Raw genomic sequence first — 13,694 nt, 5'->3', positions numbered from 1 at the left:
ATACTCAACCAACAACCCATTTTCAGAGCCTAAATTTTTCACTTACATTTACTATCATTTCTGTGACTTCTCCCATCACCATCAACAAATATAATAGAGATCAAGATGTAATTCATCCTGGCCTCAGGGCCACTTTTACACCAAACCAGTGACTTTCACCGTGTAGTTATTCTAAAATAGCCTCCTTTTTTAATTTTAAATCTTCAGCCATTTTCAAAATAATTAATAATCTTCTACACCAAAATTTCTAAATTATCTCCATATTTTCTTTCTACTAATCATATTCTCCTTTTCTTTCAATTTTGAGAATTGTTCATTCGTAATAAATTACTGGTATAAGCGTTATTTAAATGATCGAAATTTCCAGTGTCATTCATGGATTAAGAATATATAATATTTTTTTTACTGAATACGTTCTAACCAGGATTTACAGCCCTTCTTATTATTGCTAGCATTACGTACTTCTCTTATGCTCAACAACGCTTTATCCTATTGCGAAATAACTAGCTGATACTCAACAACGCTTTATCTTATTGTGAAATAACTAGCTGATAGTGACCGCAAGTTCAATTGTCAAAGAGACAGGCTTTCTCTTTATAAGTAATTACATGTCATCTCAGAAAACTAAAGAAAAGGTGAAAGAATTTAGGAAATAAAGAAGCTGTCGGTCATCTCAATATAACCTACATGCTGACCAAGTTCAACGTCATTAAAAAACAATTGCATTTATTCTTACAAATCTTCTGCTTGAACTTGTCAGCAATAAAATCAGTCTGAGAAAATCTTCTGTCATCCATGCCCCGGTATTCAAATTTGGCAACTGGCGAAATACAAGCAAACTAATCGTTTCCAGCAAGAGCAGCATCTTTCAAGGTTCATACAAATTGCATTAGAAATTGCCTGTCTAAAGGATTATTGAACAGTTAAACACTTCGTTCCCTCTTTGAAGTTACCGAGGAACGAAAAACAGTGCTGATATTTAATCTTCTGGAACTGCACGAAACAAATCTTGAATGAGAAGATATTCCTTTTATTTGCTCTCCATATAAAAGATTAAGGGATATCGCCATCTTCCTTCACAACCCTCTTCCCTAACTGCTTTATATAAGCTTATATCTCCCCTCAATCCCCACCGGCATAATCAGCTCAGCCATCTCGAAACGCTCGAGCTTGCGATTAATACTTAATGGCGTGAATGTGCACAAGTTACATCCTATATTCAAGAAAAAACCGAAGTGTTTCGCTAGATACTCTATATAATATATATATATATATATATATATATATATATATATATATATATATATATATATATATATATATATATATGTATATGTATATGTATATGTGTATAAATGTATATTATTCTTTCAAGGAACTCATTGACACCACTAAAGCAACAGCTTTTGACGGAAACTGAATAAGAGAAAAGCTATCCCCCAAAAGCATATATACATATACAGTATATACAGTATACAGTATATGTGTGTGTATACATATGTATATAAATATACACATATATAAACACAAACACACACACTATACACACATTATATATATATATATATATATATATATATATATATATATATATATATATATATATATATATATATATATATAATATGGACAGACTCTTTAAAGCTATAAGCACCTTTGATGATTAAGCAATGAAACAGCGCATCACGTAATCATGACTAGACTGAACTCGCCGTGACTTGAGTAAGTGAGAGAAATCAAACGATTTTTGTATGAAATCAGGAAATGTTGGCCATAATGTTACTAGAAAATGAAACGTAGTCAGTATTTTTTTATCCTTTCGAGGTTTGTATTGGCCCCAGTAATTCGGCTGCTGACTACCGTAGGTTTTAAAGTATATATTCTCCCTACGAAAAGAGTGAAAATTTCTTTTTATTTTTCATCCACACATACACACATATATGTGCGTGTATGTATGTGTGTATGTATATATATATATATATATATATATATATATATATATATATATATATATATATATACTGTAAATACTGTGTGTGTATATATATATATATATATATATATATATATATATATATATATATATATATATATATATATATATATATATATATATATATATATATATATATATATATATATATATATATATATATATATATATATATATATATATATATATATATATATATATATATATATATATATATATATATATATATATATGTGTGTGTGAGTCTGCGTCTGTACGTTTGAGTGTATTCTATATCATTTCTGCTTGTGCATGTAAATGCGTATTACTACACTAGGTTTTTACAGGGCGAACATTTCTTAAAATGAATATCGAAAGCAAATTCAATATACCATTAAAGAAAACTAGCAACAAAACAGTTAAAGTATAAAATTTGTTTGCCATTGATAAATAAACCATGGGATGAGAGAAACAGCTTACTTTATATTATAACAGAATAACTATATGACAAGTGTAAAATACTGACACGCAATGGAATATGATAAACATCAACGATAATCCATGACACGACACTGACTTAAATACTCAAAAGGAAAAACATTCAAAATGATGTTGAGAAATGAGTGCTAATAAGTATGATTATTAATGGTATAACAACTAAAGAACTCTGACAGAAACTTATATTACAAATAGCAACATATATACCTGAGGAGGTACAACATTCAAAAAGTAATATTTATGAACTTGAAAGCCGTGTAAATTCGTATTTGAAGTTCTATTGTTAAAGCGAAAATAAACACGGAGAACTGAACTGAGAGCTAATTAAAACAGATGAGTAAGGTATCATGTGATACATAATGGAATGGCACTTTCGTTGTTGTTGTTGTTGTTTATGAAAGCTGACAAAGGTTTGTTCATGAAAATATATATTACTCACAAACTGATACTGGAAAGTGTGATTAAAATCTTGACGATGCTATGTCCTCCTGCCGCGTTTGTAGACGTCTATCACAACCCATCAGTGGAAACACTTTGGGAGTGAAACTGATCAGGTATATCAACTGATCTTCAGGTGCGAATCTTTGTCGTCCAAGGTAGACGTCCAAAGAAATGTACCTGGAGAGGAAAGCAAATTAGCCAGGTGGCTTTACGAGTATAATCTCAGTGTAAATAAACAACCCTTAACTAGTTACGAATATTATCTACCGTAACAAATTCGTGTAAAAAATAATTTCAGGACAAGAGAAGAGTATGTCAACAGACAACCATAATTTTAGAAAAATGAATACGTGTAATAACCCAGATTGTATTGCAAGTTCATTAAAGAATTAGGCCTAAGGACTAACTCATAGAAATAAAGTAAATGACCCAAGAACTTTATATTTCATAACCGATGATTAGAGTCCATTACCATAGAAATATGAACAAAGGTATATGTTACCCATTTTGAGGTAATATAATTTATTTCTAAATCTGAGAACATACGACAAAAATTGACAGCACAATTAAAGAAATTTTCTAGATGCTAATAGTATTTTGAGGAGTGTTCTGAAATTAGGTTAAAAGCTTCACAGAGTTACCTGATGGCACATAAAGGGCATTATTAACCACCTACCAACTACAAATGAAATGCATTTCTAAGCGCTGACATTTAAATTAATTATTATAGCAAGAGTTATAATTTTAGAGAAACATAAAGCAGATACGATTCAGACATTCACCTTTATACTCAGTTTACAATCACAAGAGGAATAGTAGAGGAGTAGAAAACATTAACGATAACATACTCATCCTTCAGGATAACCTGTCAGTACAAACCATATAATATTTACAACATAAATGGTAAATCTTTAATATGATTTTATACACTTCTTTTGAAATTCATACCAACTAGGTCTCTTACATTATTACAGCATGTAATGGTGTTGGATGGATATGAAAATCAGTTTTATCAGTTTTTACAACCGCATGTGTCTTTACACCAATACAATAAAATAGATAAGACTTCCATAACATTCATTCATCTTACTAATCAACTTTATAGTCCCCAATGATGTGGTTTCCTTCCCGCATGATCTCATTGACAGGATTCCGCATAATAGTGCAAAACTTGGATTGATCCCTAATTATGTTGTTGAGGTTCTTGAGGTACTCCTCTTGCCTAATAAAGACGAAGAGAACTGTTTTGTTTACTTTAACCTGATTGTAATGTATTCTCTTTCTCACATTCCTCTGGTCATGAGGAAGATGCAATATGAACCACATGCCATCAGAACTTGCTACCAGATGCTGAAACTTGTCAGCGCTGCTGATGAGGCCACAATATTCCAGGGCAAAGCTAGAATGAAGGAGGACCTCAATTTTTTCAAGTTTAGCATCAGGATTTGGCTTCTTCAAGACGTGGCAATTCAACCCCATCTGGAGTAAGGCATGTTCGGTGACAGAAAGCTGGTAGTCAGGGTTACAATAGGTGTTGCCCCATACTCAGCCAGTGCCTGACACCGACTCACCATCTAGTAAAACACTGAATAAAATTCTGACACCATATGCCCCCGTGTACTTTGAGTTGCATCGTCCGTAAAGTTTCTCAACAGGGTTCACACCATGCTGTCCCAAGGGTTTCATTCCATTGTTGGATGCAGAGCCTCTTTACCTTAGTGCCCATACACGAAACCATATGGGTGACCCTCACCTCGGTCTACAGGGATGAATCCATCCCTGCTTTGAACATCCTAGAGGAGTTCCTCCACTACATGCTGGGGATCTCTGTGAAGGAGGTAATTTTCATTGATCAATGGGATGACAATGCACTCTGATCAGTGGAGTTGCCATGAGTTTCTACCTTGGTGCGTTGTTAACCAACTTCTATATGAGAGTTATTAAGTAAAGTTACCACTGAGGAAGAGCTGGAAAATTTTTTTTGCACATTTAAAGAAAAATCAGTTCCCACTTCACAAGCAAGAGAACACTTGACAATAACATCCCCTTCTAAGACGTCTGTGTTACCGGCAGTATTCAGGGCTTCCAGATGAAGATCCACAGAGAACCTATAGATATCAGGCTCTGTTTCAGTGACAATGGCGAATGGCCTGGTAAATTTAAAATATTGATTACAAATGCCTACATCAGCCAAGCCCTCGCCACTACTCTTCCACCCCTGGAGAGCTTGAACATATCTCCTAAGCATTAGTTGACAGTTGAAATTCTTACTATCAAATCACAAGGGTGTTGAGAAACACCACTGACATACTGCTGACAGTAGAGCTCTGGCTTCTGGAAGGATGGAAGAACCATGCAATTGTTACACAGGGTATGTGTGAATACTGACTTCAAGAAGGATGAATCAACCCTGAAAAACATCAGCCAGCCTCAGGTAATCCCTACTGAAGAAGATGCTACAGTCAACCTCTTGATTTGCTTTAAGGATCAGAGGACTGCCCAATACCTCAAGAAAAATAGCCCCACTGTCAGCAGAAATCCTGTGAAGAGGAGGGGAGTAGTCTACGAGATATAGTTCCCCAAGAAAGGATGCCATCATTTCTACATCAATATGACCATAACTCATGTCTTCAAGAGGATTGCCATCCATCTACAGGAAAGGGCGGTATACCAACAATGCGTGAAGGAACAACATGGTATCACCGACAGCCGCCCACCCTCCCATCAGTGCCAGTAGACCGTGAGGAACACCACAGTCCCCGATGGTGACACGAACAACCACCGCCCTCGCTACAAGGAGGCCCTCACCATTCTTCAGTGGAAATCTATACTCAACGTTATACAGGACCACCCTCCCTCCGATCAACTATCAGGGGAACAACAAGGAATGTCCCAAACATAACAGCTACCCTCCTCCTCAAGCAGCAAGCAATGTAAGCAGAACCCCTTAGCTCCAGCCAATCACTACCTCTGTCACTCAGCCAGACTTGCAGCCAATAGGAGAGCTCCCCGGCCGTGTCATCCAACCAAAAATCGCCCCCCTTCTTTGTAAACCTCTTTTGGGGTATAAATATACCTTTTACGTATCCCTGGCGCCATTCACCCTTTATAAATGGTAGTCTGATCTACCAAAACGTTGGGATAATACAATTCGGTTACCTGAATTATGATTTACCTGGTGAAACAGAGAAACTCATAGATCAAGCTGAGAAGGTACCGTATAAGCTCAACGGATACAAAATTACGTTATTTTCCATGAAGTATGTCTCATAGAAGGTCTTCTTACATAATAATAATAATAATAATAATAATAATAATAATAATAATAATAATAATAATAATAATAATAATAATAATAATATTATTATTATTATTATTATTATTATTATTATTATTATTATTATTATTATTATTATTATTCAAAAAAGTGATGGACTCCTAAGGAGGCAAGATGCAACCAGGAACGCCGCACTAAAAATACCACCCAGTCAAATATGATGACTGAGATAGAAAAAAAATAATAATAAAGAAGAAGAAGAAGAGGAATCAAGATATTACCAAATTGTTATAAATAATGAGAAGTCATGAAACACCTGACATGCTTATGGATTTCTTTTCTTTTTCATGGAATTATCACTACTTGAAATTCTCTTGGCCTGAGGAGAGAGCGTTGCCTTATGTCAACATATCGTGTCTTCTTGGCAAAATGAAAGACAAACAAGCCACGGCTACTTCACATCGTAACCCACTCTCGCAAATCAACATCCGGCCAAGGTGAGGTACTTATCTGACCGGTGATCATAATCAGATGTTATCAGCAATCACCCTGGATACGTTCGTAGTCATCGAGTTTGTGTAAAATTACTGTTCATGCTCAGTACCTATAGCTATTCGTTTTACACAAGAAGTCGGAAAAGGATGTAAATTACTTTGCCAAATGACAGTGCTTTAAAAATAGGGAATAGTTTAATTATAGTTTTTTTTTTTTTTGGCAGATGCCGGAGCAAAGGCAATTATTTTTTTCTTGTATATAAGGTGTTATAAATTCCCCGAGTAACTCTAACAGAAATACTCTTTTGTAGGTAATTACGTAATTTGTCTAATTTTTTTGCTCTTTATTAGAAGCTATGAACTTGCCTCAGTGAGAAATTTCAATATTATTATTATTATTATTATTATTATTATTATTATTATTATTATTATTATTATTTAGTTGTTGTTGTTGTTGTTTAAGAAGACGATTTAAAAGATTACCATTAACAAAAGCCTTTAAATTAATGATAGCCTACTAAAAAATCTTTTATTGATGAAAAAAAAAACTAATATAATACTAATCAAACTCATCATGTGACAGTTGTTAAAAAGAATTATGTAGGTACCTATCCTTGTCAAGTCTGACGTAAAAAGGAAGAGGGAGGGGGTGGGGAGGGTGGACAACCTTCCGTGTGCAACACTGTGGATAGATAAAGACGTCTGATGTACACTGCAAAGTGAGCATTGCCAATCCGATCAAAAATTTGTCTGACTCCATAATGACTGGTATGTATAACTCCCTCTATGTCAAGAGGTAAATCTGTCGTTAACTCATAACTTAAGGCTATTTGTTCTCCCCATCAAAATTCACTGTGACCCTCAATCAAACCGTCCCTATGATCTCATCGAGGAATTTTTACGAACCACTCCTCTACAATGTTAGTTGCAGAAACCATTCAGAATCTGTACTAAAGCAGCTATAAATGGAAGTAATGGTAACCCAAGTCCAGCCTTAATTAAAACCGTTGGTCCCGTCCTGCTCAAGATCTTCGGAGGCAAGTTGAAAGAGTAAGTAATGAATGTCATCTGTAATCCTCGTTAATGTATCTTTAAATAAGAAAATACAAAAATACACGCGAACACACACACAGCATATATATATATATATATATATATATATATATATATATATATATATATATATATATATATATATATAGAATGATCCACAGTGATAACCTTGTTTAGGAAGATGAAATGTTTTGTAGAAATATTTACATTTCGTCTTCCTAAACAAGATTATCATTGTGGATCCTTCTGTTGATAACACGATACAGTGTTTTTATATTTCATATATATATATATATATATATATATATATATATATATATATATATATATATATATATATATTATATATATATATATATATATATATATATATATATATATATATATATATATATATATAATATATTATTCACTTTGGAATTAAGTTGTTCTCTGCTTTCTGATCTACACTTAAATCAAATGAGTCTGTTAACTAGGTTTATTAAATTGGTAATTTTTATTTTGGAAAATGACCAATGAAATTGAATAGAATATTTAACTACACTAAATAAGTAGTTACAGTTGCACAACCACCATCCTCATAACCATCATTATCCTTGTTTGATTTGGAGTGTCTGCTTGCTCGTCTCGTTTTGTTCCGCGTGCCACCTCGTTAGTGTGTCAGTTACATTTAATAAATTACTTTAATTTTCGTTCTTCTACGTCATAACTTTTTTTAATAAATAAGTAATTAGTTTCTTCTCGAGTGACGTTTCTCGTGATTTTTTGCCACAACTTTTAAATATTTTGGTGCTGCGTATTCAGAGCTTTTTTCCCAACAACTTTGCTGAATCTTGGTTCTGTTAATCTATAGATAGATGGAATATAGAATTTAGGCCGAAGGCCAAGCTCTGGGACCCATGAGATCATTCTACGATAAAAAGGAAATTGACAATAAGAAGTTTTGCAAGGTGTAACAGGAAGAAAAACCTCGCAGGTGCACTATGGAACAATTGTTAGAAAGTCAGATGGAAGAAAGAAGATGAATGAAGGTGCAGTAAAAAGAGGTTGCAGCTAGGAGCCGAAGGAACGCTGTAATGCCTACAGTGCACCAGGTGAGACCCAATGACGGGACTAACCGCCGGCCCCCCGCCCCACCGGTTAACCTATATTTCCCATCGTTTCAGTGTGTTATGTATTTCGGCATTGTATTTAGATGTCTTTCTCATTTCCATTCTACACGCATTATAGTTATATCCAATATATTAAAAACTTGCTTTACTACTTGGCTATGAATTCGTAAGTAAATTTCACAGCTTTGTTAAAAGAATCCTGTATTGCTAAAGTAAATGATTTAACAGACCACAGAGACCCTTACAGTAATCTAATTTTCTGATTACCTACCTATGTAAAGGGTTTTTTAGTGCATCGAAATTTGAGTATTTCGTTTCAGGAGGATACATTTCCTGGGTGGCCGTGACTTAATTTCACTACATTAATTTTATTTCATATTTAGATAATCGATTGACAACCCTTCGTTCCTCAGCCATTTCTGTGCGCACTTTCAAGCTGCTTATTTGTACTGTTTCAGTATCGAGGTTGTGGTTTTATTTTTATCCTTATTAATATATTCTATTTTCTTCATTTCGCTCCATTACTTTCAAGGCGGTGGTTTTATTATGAATCCTTATTAATATACATTTTTTTTTTTTTGTATTTAGCTCCACTACTTTCACACTCATCCACTTTCTTATCTACATAATCACCTCTATCTCTTGATTTTAATATATTTACCTATAACTAATATCACGCATTAAGCCATCCAATCTCACGTGTCCCAAGATTCTAAATTTCTTCTTCTTATGCTACTGACCAAAATTTCAGAAAACTAAGATATTTTATCGATATTTTACTGCCAAGTGTACCCCCATCTCCAGAGGAACCTAAGTATTTGACCATGGGAGCAAAAATAGTGAAGATCTTAAATATTAGAGCTTTTGTCCCGTCATTGGCTCTCATAAATTACGCCACTTGAGAGAGAGAGAGAGAGAGAGAGAGAGAGAGAGAGAGAGAGAGAGAGAGAGAGAGAGAGAGAGAGAGAGAGAGAGTTAATTTTAATATACAAGCATCCTGTGTATCACGTTGTACCAAACGTAGTCCATTGAGTAACAGTTATTCCCATTTCTGTTGCAATTAACAGTAAAGAAACCTTTTTGCAATTTTCTTTTTATCCCGCTTTAACGATTACTTTTCAACGGGTGCCTTATGTGAAAGATCTGAGAATATCACTTTTATCTTTCATTTCAAACAAAAACCATCCTTATCCTTTAAACTGTAATTAATCGAGCACTTCTTTCCAACGAATACAATGGAGAAAATTTGCTTTCCCATGCTTGCTTTTTCAGTTTCAACTTCTGCCTGTATCATATTTCAAATGTTTTTGTATTTGATAAAAGCTTTTATGTATTCAACTAAAAATTAGTATATCTACTGCATCTAGTTGAACAATTACTGAAGCGAAAGTATTGTTTTTAATATACAGTAAATACCAACAGTATTGCCAAATTTAACATTTAAATTTATATACATTACTTCTTTCATTGAAGATTACGCACTTTTCTTTCTGGCAACACGCGAACAAACTATTTTAGTTTCATTTGTACAGGCTGTAAACAGCAGTTAATGTAAATTCAGTTATTTAATCTCAGCTGAAGTTGAAATTGTCAATTGTTTAAATTGTCAGTTGTTAATAACAGGTATTCTTTTACAAAGATTTTTCTGAATTTTCAATCTTTTACCATAAACTGACTATTTATTATCAGAATTTAAGACTGTTTTGTAAAATAAAAATGCTGACCCATAGTAGTTTCAGTAATTAAGAGAAACAACTATTTCCTCTAAGTTACCAAGTGATGGCACATGAAGTCTGACTTCAGGGTTTCTAAGTAAAAGCAGCCAAGTCAACTTATACCTTACCACTTTGCAAATGCTGTTATTGGTGGGGACAAAAAAGTTCATACTGGCACGTCCATTATTTAATACCATATGATACTTAAATAACTAATTACACCTTTGAACCATCAATGCAGGACAACTTACGACATGAAATATATCAGCAATGCCAAGCTCCAACCTCACCTCATTTAAAAACCTGCTGTGGAGTAAAAGCAACGACCGTAGTTCTTGTAAAACGAAGTAGTTTCCACTGTTTAATTGTTCCAATAACCATCCTGAAAAGCAGAAAAAATAAAATTATGGCAGAAAATGCTCCTGTAATTAAAATACAAAATATTTAAATCTAAGATTCTTAAACAGTCTGTAAAAAGGGGTTTAACTTAAATACGGAAGCCTTTGCAATATATCCAGTTTTCTTCTTTACAAAAGAAAGCCTCTGACTAGAGCAGCAAAAAAAAAAAAAAATTGCTAGTAAACCAAGGGACCAGAAGTACCAAAAGTTACAAAAAGTCAATTTGCCAAGGCTGTTAAATCAAGGCTCTGAACAATCCAGCGTTACTTTCTTGGACTCGATGATCTGTAAACTTCAACATTACTGAAATCGATTCTTATATGCTTACTGATTGTACTAAAGCAATTGAATAGAATAAATATAGAATTTAGGCCGAAGGCTAAGCAATGGGACGCATGAGGTCATTCAACGAGGAAACGGAAATTTATAGTAAAAATCTATGAAAGTTTTAACAGGAGGAAAACCTTGCAGCTGCACTGAGACAATTGTTTGGAGAGTAAGATGGAAGAAAGATAATATGAAACAGATGTACAGTTAAAGGACTAAAAGGGATTGCAGCTAGGGGACAAATGGACTTAAAGAACCTCAAGTTATTTCTACAGTGCACCGCGTGAGGTGCACGCGTGAGGTGCACTAAAGGCACTACCCCCTTACGGGCATTTATTGTAGTCTAGCAAATATGTAGGCCTGCTCGTTGTATTATTGGCATGAATATTACTATTATGCTTTAAGCTTTAAACTGCTGATACCTGATTAAGTTCATTTGTACTATGAACAAAAATTTAAGGCAAAGTATAAAAAATATATAAATTGAAAGTTCCATCTAAAACCTAAAAAAAAAAAACTTACGTTATATCTTAATGCTCAAAACGATTCATTACCACAAAAGTTAATTTGACATTAAAAACATTTTGAAAAGTTAACGCCCTCTCAAGTTAAGAAGTACAGATGCAAAAGTAAAACTACATTGCTGCTAAATTTTGAAAATAGAAAAACTAAGAAACAGACAGGTAATTTAGGTAATGTTAACAATCTGACGAAATACCTAAAAGCGTACGTTAACATCTGTACTTTCAGTACAAAACTTAAAAACTAGCAGTTAAAAGTTCTTGACAAAACCGGCAAGATTGTGCAAAGTAAAATTTCTTTGGCGCTGAACATATGTAGTCTCATTACTACTTTTTAAATCTCAAAAAGCTGAAAAAACCTGAAGTCAAGGCAAGTTTTGGCTAAACTACTGCACTTAATTTACCTGAAAGAAAAATTTTATTGTTAAAGTTATTTGGATTGCAGTCCGTTAGTCCGAAGGCCCGATAGTCCGAAGGCCCGATAGTCGTAGGTCTAAGCCGGCATTCCGAGGCAAGCGCCCCCCACCCCCGCCTGATTAATCCCCCCACCTCCATGGCTAATACGGCAAAATTGTAACCAGTAAACACCCCTAGGGTACGTTATGTTGGTATTTTTATGGGTGTTTACTGTTTACAATTTTGCCGTATTAGCTATGGAGGGGTGGGGGGCTGATTACAGTCCGTCGGACTATCGGACCTTCTGACTTTCGGACTATCGGACCTTCGGACTATCGGGCCTGCTGACTTTCGGACTATCGGACCTTCGGACTATCGGGCCTTCGGATTATAGGGCGGTCACCGTTATTTGAACCTCCCACACACCTGCAATAGGTCTAAGACCTATGAAGCAGGGCACGGGAGGGGTCTCGACCCATACAGGGGCGAAAAAAAGGTTGGTTTGGTTAGTTTTATATCTCACCTGGTTTTTATTAAGCCAGCCCTAGGAGGGAAGGCCAATTTACGTACATTCTGAGTCAAACGATCCTGGATTGAGAATTTTCACTTCAGCTATTCCTCACAAGCGTAGTTAGCTTCGTCAAATAGTTCAGGTTTCACTAAAATCTGAAAGTAGTTTTAAATTTTCATTAAAGATGTTTATGGATTGGTTTTAATAAATGAAAAACAATAACCAGTCATATCGTTAAAAGACTAAAGGTAGATATAAAACTCTAATGGAAGGCTTTACTTTAAACTCATGCAAGGTTTTAACAAGTATATTTTCAAAGTACTTTATGGAGTAAATACGAACCTTTATGGACCACCCGAGATCTCTAGATCCTGAAAAAAATATCAGATATGTAGTGTAGAAACAAATGAACCAGTGAAATATGTTTTAGCTTTAGAAAATATCAAAATGTAGATTAAAAAAATACCATACAAGTATTCGTTGTTGTCGACGAACAGCAGTAACCGATATTCACATCTGTTATAATCGTCTATATTTCATTACATCAAGGCAAAAATCAGTCATGAAATTTTTAAAATATCAATTTTACTACAGTTTAAAAGTATAACTGAAAAAGTCCAAGGAACAAGAATAAAGACACGACCTTACGTTAAATAACCAGAGTCATGAACTGTTACAGTTATGGGAAATAAGCCACAAAATGCATAGTTATAAATATTGCACATAACCGGATAAAAACTGAGCCTTACAAGAGGCAGAGGGAGTCGTCACGCCATCACATAAACCACCCTTCAAGCCACCAATAACCTTCAATAGTAAGTCCAACCAGCTTGAAATTATTCCTTCTCAGAAAGTAAGTATATGGTTATAGTCCAAATACTGCACGGTTCGTCGACAAACAACGCAACAACACTTCAGTAACTTCGCTGTTCACGAGGCGAAAACCGAGTAAACAAAGGATTTGCTTGCTGAAGAAAC

At 34.4% G+C, this 13,694-nt stretch overlaps 1 protein-coding gene across 3 annotated transcripts in view; it reads right to left on the bottom strand.

The window, feature by feature from the left end:
* The window catches only part of LOC136829368 (uncharacterized), a 489,602-nt gene that overhangs the window by 89,795 nt on the left and 386,113 nt on the right, over window positions 1–13,694 (bottom strand). For all 3 annotated transcript variants that reach the window (XR_010850369.1, XM_067087816.1, XM_067087817.1), the window contains 4 exons: window positions 13,059–13,087; window positions 12,729–12,871; window positions 10,853–10,944; window positions 2,910–3,088 (listed from right to left, as the gene is read on the bottom strand). The gene's annotated coding sequence lies outside the window, so the exon portion shown is untranslated. The remainder of the gene's footprint in view (window positions 1–2,909; window positions 3,089–10,852; window positions 10,945–12,728; window positions 12,872–13,058; window positions 13,088–13,694) is intronic.

The sequence above is a fragment of the Macrobrachium rosenbergii genome, chromosome 44 (genome assembly GCF_040412425.1).
Source record: "Macrobrachium rosenbergii isolate ZJJX-2024 chromosome 44, ASM4041242v1, whole genome shotgun sequence".
NCBI classification, from domain to species: domain Eukaryota; kingdom Metazoa; phylum Arthropoda; class Malacostraca; order Decapoda; family Palaemonidae; genus Macrobrachium; species Macrobrachium rosenbergii.
This window is presented reverse-complemented; position numbering and strand designations above follow the sequence as displayed.